Source organism: Malaclemys terrapin, chromosome 5, assembly GCF_027887155.1.
Source record: "Malaclemys terrapin pileata isolate rMalTer1 chromosome 5, rMalTer1.hap1, whole genome shotgun sequence".
Classification (NCBI taxonomy): Eukaryota; Metazoa; Chordata; order Testudines; family Emydidae; genus Malaclemys; species Malaclemys terrapin.
This window is the reverse complement of record NC_071509.1, coordinates 20,552,888-20,579,001: the sequence shown is the minus strand read 5'-3', so window position 1 is coordinate 20,579,001 and position 26,114 is coordinate 20,552,888. Positions and strand designations below refer to the sequence as shown.

The following is a 26,114-nucleotide window of genomic DNA, read 5'->3' as shown; positions in this document are numbered from 1 at the left end:
GCCAGTGTGTAATGATATAACTAATCGAACACACTTATTTAAAAAACTCACATTCTTAACACAAACAATATTAGTCAGCTAGCTAATAAACAAGAATCAAATCCAATACTATTAGTATTATTCCAAATGCACGGAAAAGAGCGACAGAAAACAAATACACAGGTCAGAGTGACTCTAGCCTTTTCTTATTACCTCCATTTTTGCAAAACTGTGGGCTGGAACAGATGCAATATGAAGCAAAGCAGACAAAGCGGGGAAGATAATTGCTACAGTAAAATATGCAGAAGGCAACAAAAATAATCTGAACTCTGTGTAGTTCCTTTTAGATTAATATCAGTTCCAGATTGGTGGAGTACAGGATGCAGAAATAACCAAGATAGCAAGACAACTTTAATTGAAGAATCATTAAAGAATTTCATTGAATTAATTCATTGAATTAGTACTCAATCCCCCTGTAACTTTAGCATGGGGTATTCAAAGATGGTAACTCTGCTTTGTTTATCAAATTCTTGAGCTGGCTCAAGAACTGCACTACTGACCTGCTAAAAGATAGGTCTGAAGATTTTATAACCAGTTTTTCAATAGATAAGAAAGAACTCTCTCAACAGCAAAGGTCTGAGTTTCTAGAACAGGGGAGGCAAACTTTTTGGCCTGAGGGCTGCATTAGGTTTTGGAAATTGTATGGAGGGCCGGTTAGGGGAGACTGTACCTCCCCAAACAGCCAGGTATGGCCCGGCCCCCACCCCCATCCCCCCTGCTTCTCAGCGCCTGACACCCCCCCTCCCTGGGACTCCTGCCCCATCCAACCCCCCCGTTCCCTGAAAGTCTCCTTTCTTGATGGAGGGGAGTGGATCCCTAAGGTCTGGAAAGGTTAGGGTAGCATCCTGGTTGGTAGGTTGCTGACCAGACCAATGCCAGCCCTGATGCAATGGCTGAATTCCAAAGAACTCTTTTGGTTTTCCAGCACTACCACTACCACTCAGTGAGTGGCTCAGTGCTGGTGGGAAGATGTGCCAAGGTGATGCTGTGGAAGACTATATCTCCTCCAATACGTATAGTGCTGTTGGTGCTGGGACTTTTGTCAGTACCAGTCAACATCTTGGTGCCAATGAGAGTTCCACGGTGTGCATTTCTTCCACTAACTAGTACCAGGGGCGGCATCAGTGTGGGTGCCTTCAGTGCTGGTCCCATGGTACCAATGGAATCTGCTGCACCGCAGTCTGCTCCTTTTCACTTGTCTTCACTACTGGATGAGGTTTGCAGGGTTTTATCCCAAGATGCCTTCCTGTGTGTCTCAGAGAGAGGATACCGAGCTCTTCCTCGAACTGTTATCCCAGGGCTCTGGACAATCTCTTTCTGTAATCTGCTTCAAAGCTGATAGTCTCATTGATTCCGGTGCTGTGGTAGGTGCTGACTTCACTGAATCTTAGGTGTCAAGTGTTTGCTCTACAGAGCACAGTATTGGCGGGGGGGGGGGGGGAGGGGGGGGGGTCCTTAGACCTCAGATCTTCTGTGTCTGATGCCCCTCTAAGACTTACCTAAGCAATCGAAGTGGAATCTTGCATCCTGTGATTTTCAGGTTCCAGTGGAGAACAAGGTGCAAACCAAGCACGTGCTTGGGATGTGGTATTTCCTCGGGCAGAAGAGGCACCTGCAGTGCCAGTCTTTAAGCAGGACACTCAAGGCTTGAAGTCTGCAAGTTGTGTGTTGACCATCTTGAGATCATTGTACAGGAGTCTGTATGGATGAGAATTATTCAGTCCAAGACGTCAAAAAGTAAGGGAATGAAAGCTGTTCTGAAGGTGTTTCAGAAGCTTAGATGAAGACAGCTTTCATTATAGTTGTCAGCAGGACACATCTAGGTTCCACCTTGTTGCCATGGGTGGCCAGAGGGAACTGAGGGAGGGTTGCAGCTGCCCTTCCCTTTATTCTCTTGCATGGAGGCAAAAGAAAGCATAACTGCTAGCTAAAAGAATCTGGTCTTGCCTGCATGGGGTGCATGCACACCTTCTGTGGGATCCATACTTACACATATTTGACAAAGAAAAAGGGGTTAAGCAAAATTTAAAAAAACAAAACAAAACACCACACATCCTGTATTAGGCAACCATTTAGTAGAATTATTTTCCCCCCCAGTAGTGATGAAGGGGTTGGCCATATTCTGCATAGCAGCCAGCAAAACTAGACCCATACAGGACAGGGGTGACGTGTAAATATGAAACACATGCTGCACCCTTCCAAAAGACAGAGGAGCAGCTATGCTCACAAAAGCTACCACACTCAAGGCAGAAACAATATCCCTAGAAGCTCCCAGAGAGCCATGCTGTCTTTGCAGTACTCCCAAATGCAGGCTATGCGTTGAATGTAGAATAAAGCCCTCCCTCTGGGGTGTGCTTCCTGCTTGCACATATGGTACATGTACAAAAACTATTACTCAAGATCCATCATCTTTGCTTTTATAAAATACTAAGCCACTACATTCTAAATATTTCTTGCTGTCACGAACAGTCATATCACCAGGGAACTATCCCAAAGGCATCTGATGCTGATTACATCAGTTTCAGAACTAACCTTATTATATGCCATGGATACAGGAAATGGCTATGAAACAAACATGTCCATCATATTAATAACAGAAAAATGTGGTCTTAAAACCACTGGTTGCATACAGGTATGCTATCAAACTGAGAAACGGTTATTTAAGACATAAATCAGCAACTAATCTTTACTATTTTAGCTCAAAGTTAAAGGGACACTGTCAACTTGAATTTAAGAGGAATACAGCACACTTGATAAGTCTTAAAATGTTTTTAATTCTTAAAAATTAATTTTATATATACTATATACATGCATACAAAAACACAGCGTTGTGTGTGTGTGGTTTTTTTTTTTTTTTTTTTAAACACTCCCCATTGATGTTTCCAAGCATCTTCTCAGCAAGGAGAAAAAGTAAAACTGATAATGCAGAGTACTACCGACTACATCATAAACTGGGGATCAAGGTGAATAATTTATCAGTAACTTTTCAATGATAATGTGGAAGGTACTATGATTCTTATCATACAAGTCTATACTAAAATTACACTGGTCTACAATTTTTGAGACATCGTCTGCTTCAAAGATAAAATGTGCTATTTATTATGTATTTTGATGTGCTGAATTCAAATATGACAATTAAAACAACTGATTTGCTACTGTTTCTAAGATATTTAAGTTTTTACATTTTATGTCTATGTATATTGTGTAGATAGTAGAGTTTTAATAAAATTGTAAACCTAGGTCTTTTCATGTGTTTATGGTTGCTTTACATGATCATATTTCACCTGTCCTGTTTATGTAACACTTTAAAAATCAGCAAAAGGGTTATATAAATAAAATTTATTATGAAACAAAAGGCAAAAAACTATTATGTACATAGTTTAGTCCTATTCAGTGTCTACTCAGTGCTTCTTCGCTTGTCTCTTGTATTCATTAAATGGAGCATCTCTTGTTACTGTCCAGCAATAGTCTGCAAGCATTGATGGGATCCATTTGCCCTGATAGCGTTTCTCCATTGTTGCAATGTCCTGGTGAAATCGCTCGCCGTGCTTGTCGCTCACTGCTCCGCAGTTCGGTGGGAAAAAAAATCTAGATGAGAGTGCAAAAAATGTATCTTTAGTGACATGTTGCAACGAAGGCTTTTGTATGCCTTGAGGAGGTTTTCCACCAACAACCTGTAGTTGTCTGCCTTGTTTTTTCCGAGAAAATTTATTGCTACTAACTGGAAGGCTTTCCATGCCACGCATTGCATGGTCAAATGCATCATCTCGAAGAAGTTCACGAATCTGACGACCAACAAAGACACCTTCCTTTATCTTAGCTTCACTTAACCTTGGAAATTTTCCACGGAGGTACTAGAAAGCTGCTTGTGTTTTGTCAATGGCCTTGACAAAGTTCTTCATCAGACCCAGCTTGATGTGCAAAGGTGGTAACAAAATCTTCCTTGATTCAACAAGTGGTGGATGCTGAACACTTTTCCTCCCAGGCTCCAATGACTGTCGGAGTGGCCAATCTTTCCTGATGTAGTGGGAATCTCTTGCACGACTATCCCATTCGCAGAGAAAACAGCAGTACTTTGTGTATCCAGTCTGCAGACCAAGCAAGAGAGCAACAACCTTCAAATCGCCACAAAGCTGCCACTGATGTTGGTCATAGTTTATGCACCTCAAAAGTTGTTTCATGTTGTCATAGGTTTCCTTCATATGGACTGCATGACCAACTGGAATTGATGGCAAAACATTGCCAGTATGCAGTAAAACAGCTTTAAGACTCGTCTTCGATGAATCAATGAACAGTCTCCACTCATCTGGATCGTGAAGGATGTTGAGGGCTGCCATCACACCATCGATGTTGTTGCAGCCTACAAGATCACCTTCCATGAAGAATGAGACAAGATCCTTTTGACGATCACGGAACATGGAAACCCTAACATCACCTGCCAGGAGATTCCACTGCTGTAGTCTGGAGCCCAACAGCTCTGCCTTACTCTTGGGTAGTTCCAAATCCCTGACAAGGTCATTCAGTTCACCTTGTGTTATGAGGTGTGGTTCAGAGGAGGAAGATGGGAGAAAATGTGGGTCCTGTGACATTGATGGTTCAGGACCAGAAGTTTCATCCTCTTCCTCGTCTGACTCAAGTGAGAATGATTCTGGTGCATCAGGAACCGGCAGTCCTACTCCGTGGGGTACTGGGCGTATAGCTGATGGAATGTTTGGATAATGCACAGTCCACTTTTTCTTCTTTGACACACCTTTTCCACCATGCAGAAGTAACAATTGCTGGTATGATCTGTTGGCTCTCTCCAAATCATTGGCACTGCAGAAGGCATAGATTTCCTTTTCCTGTTCAACCACTGGCGAAGATGTGTTGTACAAGTGTTGCAGCATATGTGTGGGGCCCACCTCTTGTCCTGATCTCCAATTTTGCAGCCAAAAGAAAGGTGATAGGCTTTCTTAACCATAGTGGTTATACTGCGCTTTTGTGATGCAAAAGTCACTTCACCACAAACATAGCAGAAGTTATCTGCACTGTTCACACAAGTACGAGGCATCTCTGCTCACTTTGGCTAAACAGAAATGTGTCCCTTTGCAAAATCAAACACTGACAAATAAGAGAGCATCACACTGTATGATTTCTAGAGCTGATATAGGGCAGTTTGTTCAGCAGAGTGATGTAAGCTTCGTTATGACTGCATCATCCATGACTTCTAGGAATAACATGATGCAATTCATATCATGTATGACGCAATACCAGCTTCAGATTGCATCATTCATTGTTTTGCCTAAAAAGCAAGTCTTGTCCAAACCCAGTCATAGATTTATTCATAGATCCAGTCAAAGATGTATTTTAGTCATTACTGGTTTAAACTGAGATCCCTTCCCTTATCCTTCGCCATTCCCAAGTCAAGGGTCGTATATCCTGACCCAATAGCATATCTTTAAAACTAGAGCCAATCAACAATTTTAAGCATCATTTTCGTTCTCAGTGACCCAGAATTAGTAAAGTTTGACTACATTTATTTCAGAAGCATTTTGGCTGTAGAGCAGTGTACCTGCTAAAATTTGCATAGTTCCAAGTTTGTGATCCATGGTTAATCCATGATGACTGGTTTAAATGTATTAAACAAACTAAACGGCCAAGTTAATTAACTTTGATAATCTTCTTACTGCCCATGCATCAGCACACTTTCAAAACGTATGTTTTTTAAATAGCAGAAAGGCTGCACCCTATGCAAGGATGTCTGTCCATGCTGAAAGAGTTCTAGTATATCTGCTAAGTCATCCACTGTTTGAAGATGACTGCCAAACATGGCTTCAGCATTACTTTGGAGTTTGGCGTTTCTTATCTTATCAGTTTAGGCCTTAAACAGCTTGTGCATATTTAAAAGCAAGTGACAAGGCAGAAAGGCTAAAACAATAAAGCACATTAAACATACATTTTTCCAGTATTCATATAACAGTAAATGCTTCCTGATGCACATAAAAGCCTTAAGAATATTAACCATTCTTAGGCAACTTTCCATAACTATGAATGTTAAGCATTATTTTCATAAAGCTAACTTAGGCCCTATTATTAAACCTACTGGAATTTAATTGCTTAAACAAGACGTCATCATCTTAGCTGTATGCTGTAAACTGGAAAAAGATGATCTTGTTTTTTATTAATTATTCATAAAAATCAACAGGAAATTCAAATGGCAGTTCTGAGGAGTTGGGTGGAATTCAGGTTAACAGCCGTTAGGAAGGAAGCTTCCAAACTTTATCTAATCCACATCCTATCCTATCCCCACCAAAACTGATTTATTTGCTTGCACTTCCTTCCAGAAATGAAAGGTTTATTGCTGAAGATATACACAATGGAAAGGATGTGATATGCAGATTTAGGATACACAGAATTCTGAACTATAATAAAATCCAGATACAGCATTTCAAGAGACTCTCTGTTTCCATTTGTTTAAGGATTATATCTTATATCTTACAACTAGTGGTGGTGTAGGACAAAAAATTAATATAGCTTCAGATGGCCCATTTAAATAAATTTATATATCTTTTAAACCACAATCAAAATGTAAAGTAGCAGTAAGAATTTTATCTTTAGTTCCCCAATCCCAACATTCTGAACAATATAAACAAAATCATCACAATATAGCTATTCTAAACACATAGGCAGACATTCGAACAGTTTTATGACACAATCTTACTTGTAGATCTGAATACATGAGAGAAAAATCAGTGAGCTCTCAGGCATTGCTAACCTTGTCTGACTAAAATCTTTGAGGGGGAGAGTGTTGAGGGTGACAGAAATACTCAATTTATATTTCATTTAAAAGAGCTAGTATTTTATTGTACAGCAATTTGAGAAATATAATTATTTACCTTTATTACCATAGTGTGCTGGCACCCTAGTCATGAACCAAGACCCTGTTGTGATTCATAGATTCTAGGACTGGAAGGGGCCTCGAGAGGTCATTGAGTCCAGTCCCCTGCCTGCATGGCAGGACCAAATACAGTCTAGACCATCCCTGATAGACATTTATCTAACCTACTCTTAAATATCTCCAGAGATGGAGATTCCACAACCTCCCTAGGCAATTTATCCAGTGTTTAACCATCCGGACAGTTAGGAACTTTTTCCTAATATCCAACCTAGACCTCCCTTGTTGCAGTTTAAGCCCACTGCTTCTTGTTCTATCCAGAGGCTAAGGTAAACAAGTTTTCTCCCTCCTCCTTATGACATCCTTTTCGATACCTGAAAACTGCTATCATGTCCCCTCTCAGTCTTCTCTCTTCCAAACTAAACAAACCCAATTCTTTCAGCCTTCCTTCATAGGTCATGTTCTCAAGACCTTTAATCATTCTTGATGCTCTTCTCTGGACCCTCTCCAATTTCTCCACAGCTTTCTTGAAATGCGGTGTCCAGAACTGGACACAATACTCCAGCTGAGGCCTAACCAGCGCAGAGTAGAGCGGAAGAATGACTTCTCGTGTCTTGCTCACAACACACCTGTTAATACGTCCCAGAATCATGTTTGCTTTTTTTGCAACAGCATCACACTATTGACTCATATTTAGCTTGTAGTACACTATAACCCCTAGATCCCTTTCTGCCGTACTCCTTCCTAGACAGTCTCTTCCCATTCTGTATGTGTGAAACTGATTTTTCCTTCCTAAGTGGAGCACTTTGCATTTGTCTTTGTTAAACTTTATCCTGTTTACCTCTGACCATTTCTCCAATTTGTCCAGATTATTTTGAATTATGACCCTGTCCTCCAAAGCAGTTGCAATTCCTCCCAGTTTGGTATCATCTGCAAACTTAATAAGCATACTTTCTATGCCAATATCTAAGTCGTTAATGAAGATATTGAACAGAGCCGGTTCCAAAACAGACCCCTGCGGAACCCCACTTGTTATGCCTTTCCAGCAGGATTGGGAACCATTAATAACAACTGAGTACGGTTCTCCAGTCAGTTATGCACCCACCTTATAGAAGCCCCATCTAAATTGTATTTGCCTAGTTTATCGATAAGAATATCATGCGAGACCGTATCAAATGCCTTACTAAAGTCTAGGTATACCACATCCACAGCTTCTCCCTTATTCACAAGGCTCGTTATCCTATCAAAGAAAGCTATCAGATTGGTTTGACACGATTTCTTCTTTACAAATCCATGCTGGCTATTCCCTATCACCTTACCACCTTCCAAGTGTTTGCAGATGATTTCCTTCATTACTTGCTCCATTATCTTCCCTGGCACAGAAGTTAAACTAACTGGTCTGTAGTTTCCTAGGTTGTTTTTATTTCCCTTTTTATAGATGGGCACTATATTTGCCCTTTTCCTGTCTTCTGGAATCTCTCCCGTCTCCCATGCTTTCCCAAAGATAATAGCTAAAGGCTCTGATACCTCCTGTATTAGCTCCTTGAGTATTCTAGGATGCATTTCATCAGGCCCTGGTGACTTTCAGGCATCTAACTTTTCTAAGTAATTTTTAACTTGTTCTTTTTTTTATTTTATCTGCTAAATCTACCCCCTTTCCATTAGCATTCACTATCTTAGTCATTCCTTCAGACCTCTTGGTGAAGACCGAAACAAAGAAGTCATTAAACATCTCTGCCATTTCCAAGTTTCCTGTTATTGTTTCTCCCTCTTCACTGAGCAGTGGGCCTACCCTGTCTTTGGTCTTCCTCTTGCTTCTAATGTATTGATAAAAAGTCTTCTTGTTTCCCTTTATTCCCGTAGCTAGTTTGAGCTCATTTTGTGCCTTTGCCTTTCTAATCTTGCCCCTGCATTCCTGTGTTTGCCTATAGTCATCCTTTGTAATCTGTCCTAGTTTCCACTTTTTATATGACTCCTTTTTATTTTTTAGGACTGCAAGATCTCGTGGTTAAGCCAAGGTGGTCTTTTGCCACATTTTCTATCTTTCCTAACCAGCGGAATAGCTTGCTTTTGGGCCCTTAATAGTGTCCCTTTGAAAAACTGCCAACTCTCCTCAGTTGTTTTTCCCCTCAGTCTTGATTCCCATGGGACCTTACCTATCAGCTCTCTGAGCTTACCAAAATCCACCTCCCTGAAACCCATTGTCTCTATTTTGCTGTTCTCCCTTCTACCTTTTCCTTAGAATTGCAAACGTTATGATTTCATGATCACTTTCACCCAAGCTGCCTTCTACTTTCAAATTCTCAATGAGTTCCTCCCTATTTGTTAAAATCAAGTCTAGAACAGCTTCCCCCCAGTAGCTTTGTCAACCTTCTGAAATAAAAAGTTGTCTGCAATGCAGTCCAAGAATTTGTTGGATAGTCTGTGCCCCGCTGTGTTATTTTCCCAAGATATATTTGGATAGTTGAAGTTCCCCATCACCACCAAATCTTGGGCTTTGGATGATTGTGTTAGTTGTTTAAAAAAAAAGCCTCATCCACCTCTTCCACCTGGTTAGATGGCCTGTAGTAGACTCCTAGCATGACATCACCCTTGTTTTTTACCCCTTTTAGCCTAACCCAGAGACTCTCAACACTTTCGTCTCCTATGTCCATCTCCACCTCAGTCCAAGTGTGTACATTTTTAATATATAAGGCAACACCTCCTCCCTTTTTCCCCTGTCTCTCCTTCCTGAGCAAGCTGTGATGCATGAAAAGAAAAACAAACCCGCCACAAAGCGTTAAAATCCACAGGACAGAGGGACGGGCTGTAGAATGAAACAATAAGACAACATTGGGCAGAAAGATAGGCAGTGATATCAGCACAACAGTGGCCCAACAACCATTACCACATTTTGTGTAGACATCATGGCAAAAGGAGAGTCAAAAAATTTGAAGGAGAACAATGAAGTCGCTTTGTGGATGTTTACAGGGTAGTCCTCCCAAATGTGATGGACAGAATGGGAGAAAGCACAAAGATGCCCGTTTGAAAATTTAACAACTGGGCGATGGGGGCTGACATCATGGCCCAATCAGTAACACGTCCGTAAATTGTTACTTTACATAGCCATTAAAAAAATTTAAAAAAAGAGCGAAAATTATTCTACTCTCCTAAAATGGACTTATCATCATCCCATCTATAAATGCTTAACAAATCAATGTTTTTCTATTTGTTATAGGAATAGCTAACCTGGTGCACCTAATGATTTCTAGGCACCCTATTTACCTGAGTTACTATACTATATGAGCAATGAAAGGTTGAACTGAAAACAATATTGTTTAATGTGCAAATTATATTTGGTTTAGCTATAAAAATTCTTACATTAACACCAAATACTGTGTTACATAACACAACTGATTAAACTAAAGTAAGAAAAATATCGTATTGCAATATCACAAGTTGAGCATGCACTGCAGCTAGGAGTTTTAAACATCTAGCTAATGTAAGCAAACTGAGCACTGAATTAAAGGAACATTAGGATGTTAATGTGAAGTACAGCTATTAAATTTTAAACGTTCACATCTATCCTGAAAACTTCCACTATTTTCCTAGACATTTGTATACTGATGAGTTTTTTTTTTATTTCAAGTGTTACCATGTTTGAGAAGTGAATAAGCAGACTAATGCATGAAGGTCATTCAGACCTGGGGAAACAGAGGGCAAGTTATGGCCACTCACAAATTTTAGGTTAACCATATACTTCTCAATGTATGAAATTCTCAGCACTTGGCACTCAAACATTTGAATGCTTTTCATTAGCACTAACACCTTTTCTTCGCTACTAAAAAAAGGTTCTTTTTCACCTCAGGGTAATTAACATGTGAGCTATCCCAAAGTAAACACACAATGAAGACAAGACACCTACTGTTACTATTAAAATTTGTGCCTTAAAAAGACAGTAGCTACTGACAGACAAATTAATTTCCAGAAAACAAATTATGTTAGTATGGGATTGTAGTTGTAAATATTTTAACATATGCCCTAAAGACAGAGTTATGGTTACAGATAAAATAATTGGATAACATGGAAGTTGTAAGCGGAGGTATCCCAAGCAACTTCAATTCGGCTCATGCATCTCAGCAATCTTGTGAATCCTCCAGGTAAGACAGATGTGTGCTCTTTGGGGATGTACACTATGGGCATTATTGCAATCTAAATAACAAATTAATAATAATAATAATAATAGGGCCATCGCCGTTATCTCACGCAATTAACAAAAAAATTAATCGCAATTAACCGCACTGTTAAACAATAGAATACCAATTGAAATTTATTAAATATTTTTGGATGTTTTTCTACATTTTCAAATGTATTGATTTCTATTACAACACAGAATACAAAGTGTACAGTGCTCACTTTATATTATTTTTTATTACAAATATAAAAAATGATAAACAAAATAGTATTTTTCAACTCACCTCATACAAGTACTGTAGTGCAATCTTTATCTTGAAAGTGTAACTTACAAATATAGATTTGTTACATAACTGCACTCAAAAACAAAACAATGTAAAATTTTAGAGCCTACAAGTCCACTCAGTCCTACTTCTCAATCAGCCAATCGCTAAGACAAACAAGTTTGTTTACATTTACAGGAGACACTGCTGCCCACTTCTTATTTACAATGTCACCTGAAAGTGAGAACAGGCCTTTGCATGGCACTGTTGTAGCCGGCGTTGCAAGGTATTTACACGCCAGATATGCTAAACACTGGTATGTCCCTTCATGCTTCGGCCACCATTTCAGAAGACATGCTTCCATGCTGATAATGCTTGTAAAAAAAAAAAAAATAATGCATTAATTAAATTTGTGACTGAACTCCTTGGGGGAGCATTGTATGTCTCCTGTTCTATTTTACCTGCACTCTGCCATATATTTCATGTTATAGCAGTCTCAGATGATGACCCAACACATGTTCTTTTTAAGAACACTTTCACAGCAGATTTGACAAAATGCAAAGAAGGTACCAATGTGAGATTTCTAAAAATAGCTACAGCACTCAACCCAAGGTTTAAGAATCTGAAGTGCCTTCCAAAATCTGAGAGGGACGAGAGGTGGACCATGCTTTTGGAAGTCTTAAAAGAGCAACTCTCCAATGCGGAAACTACAGAACCTGAACTACCAAAAAAGAAAATCAACTTTTGCTGGTGGCATCTGACTCAGATAATGAAAATGAACATTCATGGTTCACACTGCTTTGGATTGTTATCGAGCAGAACTTGTCACCAGCATAGACACATGTCCTCTGGAATGTGGTTGAAGCATGAAGGGACATATGAATTTTTAGTGCATCTGGCACATAAATATCTTGTGATGCCAGCTACAACAGTGCCATGCGAACACCTGTTCTCACTTTCAGGTGACACTGTAAACAAGAAGCAGGCAACATTATCTCCTGTTTGTCTGAGCGACTGGCTGAACAAGTAGGATTGAGTGGACTTGTATGCTATGAAGTTTTACATTATTTTATTTTTGAATGCAGATTTTTTTTTTTTACCCTAATTCTACATTTGTAAGTTCAACTTTCAGGATAAAGAGATTGCACTACAGTACTTGTATTAGGTGAATTGAAAAATACTATTTTTTTTTGTTTTTTACAGTGCAAATATTTATAATCAAAAATATATATAAAGTGAGCACTGTACACTTTGTATCCTGTGTTGTAATTGAAATCAATATTTGAAAATGTAGAAAACATCCAAAAATATTCAAATAAATGGCATTCTATTATTGTTTAACAGCGCAATTAATTGCATGATTAATTGTGATTATTTTTTTTAATTGCTTGACAGCCCCAAATAATAAGAAAGACTGTTTGGCTATTGGTATTAAGGTAAAAAGATAGATGGAAAAAAAAGAGGAAGATGGAGAGGTGGGTGAATTCATGGCCTTCCAGGGAGACCACCTATTGGGGGGGTTGTATAAGGAGGGTGACATAGTAAGAGGTGAGGGCTTGCAATAGGTAAGATCCCAGCCCCAAAGTGACTGGCAACCACAGCTGAGGGGTTTCGGTTTTGATCTGACAGCAGGCGCCTTGTTTTTCCCCTTTTGTTGTAAATATTGCACCAGAAAAACTACAGAAGAAAAAGCCTTAGGCAACTTCTCTTACAGCTGGAATGTTCTGATTTACAGAAAGTTAGCCCTCATATTTAGCTGGCCTACCTAACCCTCCACAGTTTGTCTCTCACACTCAGGCTTTGTGCTCCGGTCCCTAGCTCCCCAGCCTTCTGCCTATCATGTCGGGCTTTGCTTGGCTGGCCACCACAAAAAAGTCATCACCTTCTGCTTGTTGGGCAGGCAAGAGGCCAGCAGCTGAGACTCTCTCACCCCCCAGTCATAATCAAACACACAAACTAAAAACCATTGTGCCAGCCAGAGTGATCACAATTGAGGGTGTTGCACTACACAATGCCTGGTGAAGTTCACAGATCTGGCTCAATCCTGCAAATCCATGAATCTCTGGGGCAGCCCTTTGGTCAGTGCCAGGTAGAGTCAGGGTGTGTACCACTTTACATGTTGATGGAGAGTTTGAGAGCATAGTGTGCTATAGTATTTTTATCCATCCTCGTGACATGGCGGAAGAGCATGCAAAACCACTTTTGAATATAATAAACGACTGAAGGAAGGCCAGATCTCTGCAAGATGTTGCTGCCAAACTACTTTATGCTCTGGACTTAGCGCTGACAGTGCATATGGAATGCCTCTAGTCCATCCAAGTCTGCCTGCAGGAGGGCCCAGGTTTCTGACCTATATAGCAATACAGGTATGACACGGGTTTGATGTCATAAAACCTAGGCTATTTACACAGCCCCAATCCATTTCCCCGATTGGGGCTGGAGTGCCAGGAGCTGACTGAGGCTTCCCCAGCAGTGTCCTGATACAGCCTGCAAACATGTGGAAAGGTTTCTTTCATGTGTATAAACAAAGACCTAAGAACAAATTGACACCCAAATTCACTGTTAAATTGTTCTCCCACCTCGAACATCTACAATAATTTAATACTGTACTATGAATACGCTGCATAGCCAATTTCATTCTATAGTTTACCTCCAGCCAGACATCCTTTATAAAAGTGTTCTACAAAAAAAGAACAATGAAGTGTTCCTGAAGCCTTCACCTCCCTCATTAACTGGCTTGGTCTCTAGGTCACTTACAAAGGACACAATAGTTGTCTGAAATGTTAATGGATTACCAAAACAACAAAGAGTCTGGTGGCACCTTAAAGACTAACAGATTTATTTGGGCATAAGCTTTCGTGAGTATAAACCTCACTTCTTCGGATGCATAGAGTGAAAGCTACAGATGCAGGCATTATATACAGACACATGGAGAGCAGGGAGTTACTTCACAAGTGGTTAACCAGTGTTGACAAGGCCAATTCAATCAGGGTGGATGTAGTCCACTCCCAATAATAGATGAGGAGGTGTCAATTCCAGGAGAGGAAAAGCTGCTTCTGTAGTGAGCCAGCCACTCCCAATCCCTATTCAAGCCCAGATTAATGGTGTTGAATTTGCAAATGAATTTTAGTTCTGCTGTTTCTCTTTGAAGTCTGTTTCTGAAGTTTTTTTGTTCAATGACAGTGACTTTTAAATCTGTGATAGAATGACCAGGGAGATTGAAGTGTTCACTTACTGGCTTGTGTTTACATGAAGATTTGCCCCACCTATTCTAACAAACATTACTATAAACTAGGAAAGACTCTCTTTGGAATGCATGCTAAATTAACAAGAGCACAACATGTGTAAGAGAACACTGATAGCCACAATTGTGGGATGGAGGAGGGGGGAACTCCCTTAGGAATCCAAATAAAAGCTTATGCAAAACATTGGACATGTTAATCAAATCACCTAGAACTTGAAATGACATTTTTAAAAAGTTAATAGTTAAAGCAATAATTTAGTTGTGCAGATTCCCAAATGAAAGTTTTGACATTCTTTTCAGAACTGGTGCAAGCACTTTGAGCAACTAAAAGGAGCACCAGTAACTGGAGGGGGGGGGGGGGAAAAGGGGGGTGGAAATCACTTTTCCATCTACAAATTTTGTATCTACTATAATTACAAGATCCAAGATGTCTATCACTGAATTTTTTTTCTAAATCTGTTCTCTCCCTTCCAGTTTACTTTATACATAAACTGCTGTCAAATGTATAATCAATTTCACTGTGTCCCTTGTATAGCAAGTTCCTTCTTTTAATTCAAGACATTTAACCAATGATATATTAGAAGCAGGGTTTTTTTTAAAAAATTGATCAATTTAAAAAAAATCAGACAGTATCTCTCACAACATGCAGAGTAACTGCTATCTCATTTTATTGCAAGTGGACTTACATTTGGATGCAGAGCATGTTTCACATGAGTGGTTCAACACCCACTAAAGAAACTTAGGTCATGTCTACACTACAAACTTATGCCAACTTAAATTACATCAGCATACAGTTGCCTCAGTCAGTACTTCGCTTGTACACACGCATACTTGGCTCCTTATGCCAGCAGTGTGCGCAATCACCAGGAGTAATTGTATTGATGCAGACTGTGATGCACCCCACTGTGTAACTTGCCACGTCTAGTGCATGGTCTTTTGGGAAGTTTCAACAACGGATGCTGGGGCTGAAATGAGTCACGCACGGGTGACTGGGATCATGGGGTAAACTTCCCAGTTTCCAACTGTCTCCATCCCATAATGTTATCTATATCCCACAATTTTCATGCCCTTTCCCCCCCCCCCCCCCAAAAATCCCACAAATCCAGGTGGCCCTCCTCACCATCTCTGACGGAAGCATGGAGCCTGCACAGCTCTGCACTACTGTCATGAACACTGCAAGCACAGGGCATATGATCCTGGAATATTTGCAGAGCTGCAAGAACCACCAAATAAGTAAAGACCATGATGATTCCTTGGAGGACAGATTGCTGTGGGACATAGCAAGAACCAGTTCAAGGTTGTTGGTAACTTTCACGGACCAGCTGCAGATGGTGGAGCACCACTTCTGGACCCAAGAAACAAGCACTGACTGGTGGGTTCACATAATAATGCATGTTTGGGGTGACAAGCAGTGGCTGCAGAACATTCAGATGCTCAAGGCCACATTCCTGGATCTGTGTGCTGAGATCACTGAAGCCCTCCAGCACAGGGACATCAAAATGAGAGCTGCTCTGACAATGGAGAAGCAAGTGGCAATTGCACTCCAGAAACTTGCAATGCCAGATTGCTACCAGTCAATCAGGAATCAATTTGGAGTCAGGAAATCCACTTGGGGGATGGGGAGGTGGGAGGCATTGTGATGCAAGTGTGCAGGGTTATTAATCCCCTCCTACTATGCAGGACTGCAACTCTGGGCAATATGCAGGACACAGTGGATGGATTTGCAACTATGGGGTTCCTGAACTGCAGTGGAGCCATAGACAGCATGCTTACTATTCCTATTATGGTGCCAGACCAGCTTGCCACTGAATGCATCAATAGGAAGGGCTACTTTTCTACGGTTATGCAAGCATTGGTGGATCACCAGGGATGTTTCAATGACAACAAATGGTCTGGTTAGGGAAGGTGCATGACATCTTTAAGTGCACAGCACTGTTCAGAAAGCTACGAGCAGGGACTTTTTTTTCCGACCAGCAGATTACCTTTGGGAATGTTGAAATGCTAATAGTGATCCTGGGGGACCCAGCCTATTCCTTGCTTCCCTGGCTCATGAAGACATAGAGCAGCTACCTTGACAGCCAAAGAATAATTCAACTACACCTCTACCTCGATATAACGCTGTCCTCGGGAGACAAAAAAAATCTTACCGTGTTATAAGTGAAACCGCGTTATATTGAACTTGCTTTGATCTGCCCGAGTGCGTAGCCCCACCCTCCCGGAGCAATGCTTTACCGTGTTATATCCAAATTCGTGTTATATTGGGTCACGTTATATCGGGGTAGAGGTGTACTAGCTCAGTAGGTGCAGAATCACAGCTGAATGTGCTTTTGGTTGTCTGAAGGTTCGCTGGCTTTGTTTACTCCCAATGGTTATAGCTGCCTGCTATATGCTGCATGATATATGAGAAGAAAATGGAGAAGAGATTCAACCGGGGTGGAGATGAACTGGCTGGCTGCTGAATTTGAACAGCCAGATACAAGGCTATTAGAAGAGCTCAACGTAGATCTATACAGCTGATGAAGCCTTTGAAAGACCATTTTAACAGTGAGCAAAGGTAATGAGTCTTATTGTAGTGTACTTTACCTGGCCCTACTCTTATGTGGCCTGCTAGGAATCGTGGTGATTGCTGTGTGTGTCAGAATAGAACATTCTCAATGAACCTATTAATTTTGTTAGAATCACTCTAAGAGTTGTGTAACACTATGGGTGTGTCTACACTACAAGCTTAAGTCAACCTACGTTAGGTAGACTTGCAGCTACCACAGTAATTACTGCAGCTTTTCATGTACACACTACCCTCCTTCTGTTGGTGGCGCACGTCCTCTCCAGGAGCTTGTCCACAGACTTAAGAGGTACTATGTGCGGGCTGAACTGCTGCCTGGGTTCTCAGCTCCACTCCCCAGCGGGTGGACCCCCTGTAACTCCTGGGGGGGGGGGGGCTGCAGACCATTGAGAACTGCTGCTCTAGAGCCCTTGTGGGATAAAAAAAATTGGATCTGCATCTGATCCACAAAGAACTGCATCCATGGACGTGCATATCCACAGATATAAAGTGGATATCCAGAGCTTTATATATCAGCTGTTCGTTGTCATTGTTGTCAGCTTCACAGCTCCCATGCTGGAGCCGTGAAATTGACAAGGAAGGCTGGTAGGCTCTCTGCTGTGAACCCCTTGCAGGTTACAGCTTGGACTGTTACCCCGGGGCAGGTGGGAGGTTCCCAGATCAGTGCTCCCCACTAGGAGTCGGGCTCCCGGCTTCCCACTCCCTGTTTCCCCATGGGAGCCTGGCTGCACACAGGCTTCCAGCTCCCCACTCCAAGCTGGGCTCCCAACTTCCCACTCCGGGGTTCATTCCCACGGGGGAAGGGGGCTAAAGGGGCATGACACCAGACTTCAAGCCCATGGGACCGTGGCCTCCCTGAAACCAGCTCGCAGCCCCCCAGGGGGCCACACACAACTAGTTGAGAATTGCTGCTCTAGAGGGTGCTGGTGTGGATCCATATAAAATGTGGAATGGAGATCGCAGATTGGATACTATTTATTTACCGCAGATAAGGATCAAAATTTTTCTATCTGCACAGAGCTCTACCAATGTAAGTAACGCAATGTCTACACGGACACTATTGCCCTAACTACATCGACATAAGCCCCAGGCCTCTTGCGGTGGTGGAGTTACATCAGTGTATTAGGGCACTTACATCAGCAGGAGCAAGGATGAAGTGTAGACACTAACATAATTAGGTTGACGTAAGCTGCCTTATGTTGACCTAACTCTGTAGCGTAGACCAGGCCTGTACAGCAGGTAATTGGTTGCTTTCAGAACTGCTCAGTACTCAGCAGCCTATGTTGTGAAATAAGAAGAATTGTGTTCCAAAGAAAAAAATGTTCTGTAACGAAATCAATACCAAAAAAACCCCCAAATATATTAAAAAATTAATAAAATTTAAAAAATTAAGAGAACAGAACTTATGAAGGGGAATGAACATTAATGTCCATTTCAGCTATACCTACAACCACCATGGCTTTCATAGGTCAGCATGTGCTTTTCCTGCTGGGACACTCCTCTCCTCACTATCCTTCTCCAGGCTGTCCACAAAGTTTATCCTCCACGCCCAGAGCTCATGATCCGATGCGGCACTGGCTTGCAGGATCTCACTGAACATGTCATCCAGAGTCCTCTTCTTTCTCCTCATCTGGCTCAGGCATTCTGCGGATGTGGAGGAGGGCCGCAATGGCAGCAGATGAAGATAAAACAAGCAGAGGTACCATTGTCAGCATATTCACTACTGAAAGCAAAACAAGGATGCTGAACTCAGGCCCCTGGTCCCCCTAAAGTTTTAAGCACTACGTTCTCACTTCTGCTTGGAACTGTTTGTGCACAACACCAGCAATGGTAAGCATGACCTGCCAGGGGTTTGGAAAATGAGGAGGGAATTGCTCAGTTACATGAGTTTAGTAGTATAGTGCAATGGCACTGAATACTGGCACAGTTTTCCAGAGGTGGTGGTTATTTTAGTGGATATCTCACTCCTCAGGGTAACAAAGGCAGAGAGTGCACAGCCACTACTGGCGTCCCAAAGACGCTGGGGCACGTATGCTGCTAGCCTATGTACTGAAATGGTGTTTGCTGAAGTTATCACTGAGTGGAGTGGGAAAGTATCCTACCACAGACGAAGGAATAAGGCAGCCTTCTCTAGAAACCTTCAGCAGAAGATTGCAGAGTACCTCCATGAAAGTTTCATCTAGATCTCTCAGGAGGATTGAAGGGACATCCCTATAAACAAACTGCTTTGCATCACCCTAACTCTAGAGGGGGAATGAAAAGCAGATAAAACTCTCTCTCTCAGTTGTGCCACTACCTCTTCTAGCACAAGTAAATTAATGAAAAGTCAAAAGATTGTGTCCTTGTACATTGGGGATGCCATCTCTGTAATTGAAAATTCATCTATACACTTACCTGAGATTCCATCCCATGCTTGACTGGCTGGACTGTGAAGAAGTCAAAAAAAGGTCCTAGTTTGCTGTGCAGCTGTATCATCCTGTTGCCTGCCCCCGTACTCCTCCTCCCCCATCACTTCCTCCTCATTGTTCACAACAGGGCCCTGTGACTTGGGCTCCTTGGAGGTATCCATGGTGCTGGAAGGGGCAGGGAGGTTGTGGAGTTTCCACCAAGCATTACATGCAGCTGTTTGTAAAAGCAGCAGGTCTGCAGGTTGGCAACACATCAATTGTGGGCTTCCCAACCAGCTGGTATGCCTGCCACAGTTCCTTGGCTTTCATGCAGCACTGCTGCTGGTTGCTTCTCCTGCATCCCCAGAGCAATCTGCTCATAGATTTCAATGTTTCTATGGCTGGTTCAAAGGGATGTCTGCACAGCCTCTTCTCCCCACAGGCCCAGGAGATCCAATATCTCCTGTCTATTCCAGGCAGGAGCACATCTGGAGCATGTAAGCAGCATGCTCAGCAGGGCACTTGCACTCAACAGTGAAGAACTGTTAGGTTCTCTCACCAAGTCAGGCAATCAAAAATCAAAATTTCAAAAATTCACAGGGCTTTAAAGGGGAGGGGGGCTTCTGGTCTCCGTGTTCTATGAGCAATGGAAGTCACAATGGTAACTAGAGCAGTCAGTGTGGGGCATTGTGGGACAGCTGTTGAAAGGCAGTTAGGGTAACAGTGTCAACACTCATGCTGAGTCTACTTAAGTACATTGGCCATGGCTCTATGCCACTCGGAGAGGTGGTGTTGCTATGTCAGCCTAATGGAGCGCTTTCAGTGGTGGGAGACAGATTGAAGTGTAGACCGATGCACAACTAGGTCGACATAAGCGTCTTGCATTAACCTAACTTTATAACGTAGATCAGGTTTTACTTCAGCTACCACCCTAGAGAGTAGTTCAATATGCTTGACCCCTCATAAGAGAATTTTCACTGGAAAACCAGGATGCAAGAATAAGAACACTGTAACTGGATATAATTATTATGAGTGTACATAGCTTTGTCAAAAATAACCACACCAGCTGAGGACTTGTCTACACTTGAAACATTACAGCGGCACCGCTGTAGCATTTCAGTATAGAAACTCACTACAGCGATGGGAGGGGTTCTCCCACTGGTTTAGTTATTCTATCTCCCCGAGAGGTGGAAGCTAGGTCAACAGAAGAATTCTATCAACCTAGCACTGCCTGCAACACCAAGAGTTAGGTCAGCTTAACTAGGTTGCTTAGAGTGTGAATTTTCACATCCCTGAGTGATGTAGCTGGGTCAACATTACTTCTGAAGATAGAACTGCCCTTAGTGGTTCAGAGAGGTTTGGGGGGGGGGGGGGGGGTTCACTGCTGGTGTAAGATGTTGCAACTCCATTAGCTTCAGTGAAATTGTACCAACAGTGAACTGTACCTCTCATGAGAGTCAGGTTACACGAAACAACAAGAATGCCTTAAAATAATGTCAGGAATTTGAAAACTGACACACACCCCCTCCCACAAGAAAAGAAAAGTGAAGTAAGTTCTAACTTAAGTCTCATGGCTGAAGTTTTAGTTCAGTGATGATAGTTTTGAATAAAATGTCTACTGACACTTCCACCCCTAACTCCCAAGAACAGCTCTGGTAAATAAAATAGGTATTCATTCAAAGTTAGGAGAGAACCTTACCATGCTCAATACTGTCAGCTCATACCATGAGAAAGTGAACAAGAATATGTAAAATGTAACTGATTACCTGCATTTACTATTCCAGCTATTTATGGCATATCACTTCAACAAGATATATGGCACAAACTGCAGAATCCAGATAGTATCACCTAAAGTCCTTTACAGACTGTATGAACTAGGACCACATACCCCAAGACACTGAAACACAGACACCTTTGTGGCAGAAATATAGCAGTTATTCACATCATCAACACTGAAATGTTTTAAAGAGGAAAGTAAAGAATAGACAAAGAATAACTGAAATTATAAGGGAACATATGATTAGTAAGCAGAATATGGTTTAAGCTAGGATCTCAAACAAGTAATTAAGAAATTGAAAAAAAAATCTTTCTGAAAGCCATAGTTCAAAAATCAGTGATTACAATTACAAGAGGTACAATTTAACTTCTTAGAGTATGTCCACACTGCAGCTGGGAGCAAACTTTCTAGCCTGAAGACTTGTGCTAGTGTGGCTGTTCATTCCCTTTGGGGCACCTGGCATTGGCCACTGTCGGAAGACAGGATACTGGGCTAGATGGACCTTTGGTCTGACCCAGTATGGCCGTTCTTATGGCTCACCAGGGAATAGGCTGGGTATGAACTCTCATGGCTAGCCCAAGCCTTCACCAGTGTGGCAATGTTCACACAGCTATTGTTAGTACACTAGCATGAGACCTACCCTCCAACAGAAGTCTGTCTATCCAGGTTGGGAGGCTTGCTCCCAGCTGCTGTGTAGTCATACTCTAGGGGTTTTAAGAATATTCACTTCATAAAAGTGTATATATGCTTGTAATCTGCATGCTGGACATTTTTGTCCAATATTCAAAATCTGTTTGCATACATCGAGAACGTATTGCAATGTAGCATTCTAATCTGAAAGGGAACTTAGGTTAGATTGTTAAAATGTTCATCTTTTATTTTCTTCTCAGTTTGCAGAATTCATGCAGTAGTTGGTAAAAGACGTTTTGATTTTTTTTATTTGATTTTTTTGCATCTATATTAGCTCAAGCTCATCAGATATCACTCAAGAACTAAGATCCCAATCCTGCAATGGGATCCATGTCACTGGATCCCTTTGTACCCACATTGAGTGCTACTGCAGTCAGTGAGGGTTTACTTGAAACTAAAATATTTGCTTACCAACACTTTTTCCTCCACTGAATGTGTGCTTGCTGGCTTGCTAAAGGGGCAAGTTACCAAGAGACATCATAAATAATGACGGAAAATATTACTTTAATAATACCTCGCAAATATATCTTAACTTAACATTTCTACATGAAATATGCTAAAAGACATTCCAAGCTAAACGAAGATTAACTATCTTTAACACTTTATAGGATAAGTCCAAAGCTGACTGCAAAGAGCTACAAAAGGGATCTCAATAAACTGGATGGCTGGGCAACAAAATGGCAGATGAAATTCAATGCTGATAAATGCAAAGTAATGCACATTGGAAAATATAAACATGACTATACTTACAAAATGATAGAGTGTAAAATTAGCTGTTACCTCTCAAGATCTTGGAGACACTGCAAATATTTCACTGAAAATATTCCCTCAATGTTCAGTGGCAGATGAAAAAACTAACGTTAGGAACCATTAGGAAAGGCATACATAATAAAACAGAAAAATATCAATGCCACTACATAAATCCATGAACCTCCAATACTATATGCAGTTCTGGTCAACCCATCTCAAAAAAGATCTATTAAAATTGGAAAAGATACAGAAAAGGGCAACAAAAATGATTAGGGGTATCGAACAGCTTCCATAAGAGGAGAGATTAAAAAGACTGGGACTGTTTATTTTAGAAAAGAAACAGCTACGGGTGAATACAGTAGAGAACTATAAAATCATGACTGGTATGGAGAAAATGAATTCGAACGTGTTTATTTCATAACACAAGAACTAGGGGACACCCAATGAAGTTAAAAGGCCCCAGATTTAACACAAACAAAAGGAAGTACTTCTTCACATAATGTGTGGTCAAGCTATGGAACTTGTTGCCAGGGGATGCTGTGAAGACCAAAAGTATAACTAAGTATAAAAAAATTAGCTATGCACATGGATGATAGGCCCATCAATGGCCATTAGTCAGGATGCTCTGTGATGCAATCCCATGATCTGGGTGTCTCTAAACCTATGACTGCCAAAAGCTGGGTCCAAACAATAGGAGATGGATCACTTGAAATTGCCCTGTTCTGTTCATTCCCTTGGAGGCAACTGGCATTGTCCACTGTCAAGATACTGGGTGAGATGGACAATTAGCCAGTCTCATGTTCACACAAAACTATCTTTGGACCAAAATGTTCTCTCTAATAAGAGTTTAAGCAAAAATTAAGTCAAATAGAAGTGCAAGACATTCAATATGTTTAGTATATCAATGCATGCATTTTCATCCTGGAAGACCAAAGCATCCGCAAGCTGGAAAGCCTGGTCAGATCTCAATTAAATCCTGTAACCTCAAGGCTACAATCAAAACAAACAACAGCAGGCATTAAACTCACTTTACAGCAATTTAATATATTGTACTCCATCTTAAACAACTCAAGAGGTTTTTGATAATTTGAGTTATCCATATTCCTCGATATGGAGGGCAAAACAGATAATGCAACGTAGATTCTGCTCTGCAGTTCAGTATAACAGCCCATAAAATGAAAACAATTTTCTTAGTACAGAACCTCAGAGTTACGAACACCTCAGGAATGGAAGTGACTTAATACAGCTTTGAAATCTACTATGCAGAAGAAAAATGCTGCTTTTAAGCATCTTAATTTAAATGAAAGAAGCACAGAAAGTTTCCTTACCTTGTCAAATCTTTAAAAAAAAAAAAAAAAAAAAAACTACTTTCCCTTTTTAGTAGTTTACATTTAACACTGTACTGTACTATACAGTATTTGCTTTTTTTTTCGTCTCTCTGCTGCCTGACTGCGTACTTCAGGTTCCAAATGAGGTGTGTGGTGAACTGGTCAGCTCGTAACTCTGAGGTTCTACTGTACTCCTTTTTTAATCCTTAATTTTTTTTAAAAAAAAATAAGTATTTCTGTAATTAAAAAAAACCCTCTTTATTCCACAACAGAAAGAATTTGTGACAGTTCAGAGAAGAAGTGCTTTCTATCCTTCTATCACACCTGGAGTTTCATTATACCACCTTAATTCTGTTGCTTGGTGTTGTACAGAATAGCTACACTGCAGCCCGTATGTATGGAGACTAAACTTGTAGATTCAGGCAAACCAGACTGTTTAACTCAAATACTTACAGTTTGAGAATTTAACAATTTTAATGAACAAAGTGTATACATATTCTCGCTATACTATTAATTTGCTGACATAAATCACCAAAGCAGGTAATAAAAAAAAAAAAAAAAGACCACTGTTGGTAATAGCTTTCAGAAGACCAAAGAAAAGAATCAGCTTTGAACTGACATCCACCAGCTGCAACAATATTCTGTGCAGATTTAGACCCACCACCGTTCATAGCCCCCACATAACTGTGGTCTTTTCTCAATAGGATTTTCCCCCAGTTTTATTTAAAGCCGACCTAAACTAAGACTCAGTGTCAAACACAAAACATCTACAATATATATTTGCTATGTGCACAGATGCTTGTAATGTTTTGCACCCCAGGAACAGATACTGGAAAGATGAGAAACACTCTCTGTACACAAAACGCAACAGCTGCCCAATGCCCATATCCAGCAACTGGTACCTTACCAATCAGTAACACTGTACACAAACACAACACATTCCCCATTTTCCTCCATCTCACTATTTCCCTCCCTCTACACCAGCTGCTGTTATTAATCTGTATTGCCATTCTCCACACCTTGCAAAAATCAGCAAGTCAGATTGATTGTAAACATCTCCACCAATTCCATAAAACAGCAGATCGAAGGAGAACCGAGAAAGAGGTGGTAGATGCACCAAGTGGTGTAATGGAGATCTGAACACTGAGCAGCTGCTTCCTGCAGTAACAGCAGCAGCACTACACCTCACCCATCACAGGGCTGCGAAGAGGTACAGACACACATAGTGACCCATCCCCCTCACCACATCTGCTTAGACCACCACAGGAGCCCCTTTCATCCCAGCTATCAGCACAGCAGCTTCTACACAACTCCCAGACAAGAGCCCCCAGCCCATCCCCTGACTCATCCAAAACGAAAGCTTGAGGCCCCTCAAAACCTCCACACCCTGAGCCTGGCTCCCAACCCCTCGCCCCCCCAACCCAATCCCAAAGCCTGAGCTACAGCCCCTTGCCCCAGACCCCACATCTGCTAAGGCTTCTCCCACGCATTATGCCCCCGCACCCCACCCCACCCCCAGTGCCTCATCTCACTACAGAGCCCGCACCCTGACCCAGGCTGCGTCTACCCACCAATGTCAGAGATCTCAGCCTCTGCCCCTCCCCCAACGCCTGCACCCTTGTCCCCCAGCCCAGATTCAGCCCCTCTACCCAATACCTACACCCCGTCCCCAACACCTGCCCTCTTCCTTCGCTAGCTCCTCCTCGCCTGCACCCCCAGCCCCTGGGCCCAGTATCTGCACCCCCTCGCCAACAGCTGCGGCCTTTCTTCGCTAGCCCCTCTCACAACGCCTGCACCGCCAGCCTCGCCCCAGGCCTGCACCCCCTCCTCCCAACACCTGCACCGCTGCTCCCCCAACGGCCGCTCCCCGAGGCCCGCCCGCGCCCCGGCGGCGCTCAGCTCACCCCGGCGTGCAGAAGAAGTAACGGCGGCGGCGGCAGCCTGCGGTCCTGGGAGGCAGCTGCAGAGTCTCCCCGTCTTCGGCGCGCCTCTGTCTCCGCCGCCTCCAGCCCCAAGCCCCGCCCCG

At 41.8% G+C, this 26,114-nt stretch overlaps 1 protein-coding gene across 14 annotated transcripts in view; it reads right to left on the bottom strand.

Annotated features, from left to right (window-relative positions):
* The window catches only part of ADD1 (adducin 1), a 112,233-nt gene extending 86,152 nt beyond the window's left edge, over positions 1 to 26,081 (bottom strand). For 12 of the 14 annotated variants that reach the window (XM_054030821.1, XM_054030827.1, XM_054030830.1 and 9 more), the window contains exon 1: positions 25,993 to 26,081. The gene's annotated coding sequence lies outside the window, so the exon portion shown is untranslated. Of the gene's footprint in view, positions 1 to 18,600; positions 18,801 to 25,992 lie in introns of all 14 variants that reach the window. The other 2 variants (XM_054030823.1, XM_054030822.1) reach the window with 2 other exon arrangements.
* Positions 26,082 to 26,114: the final 33 nt, after the last annotated feature.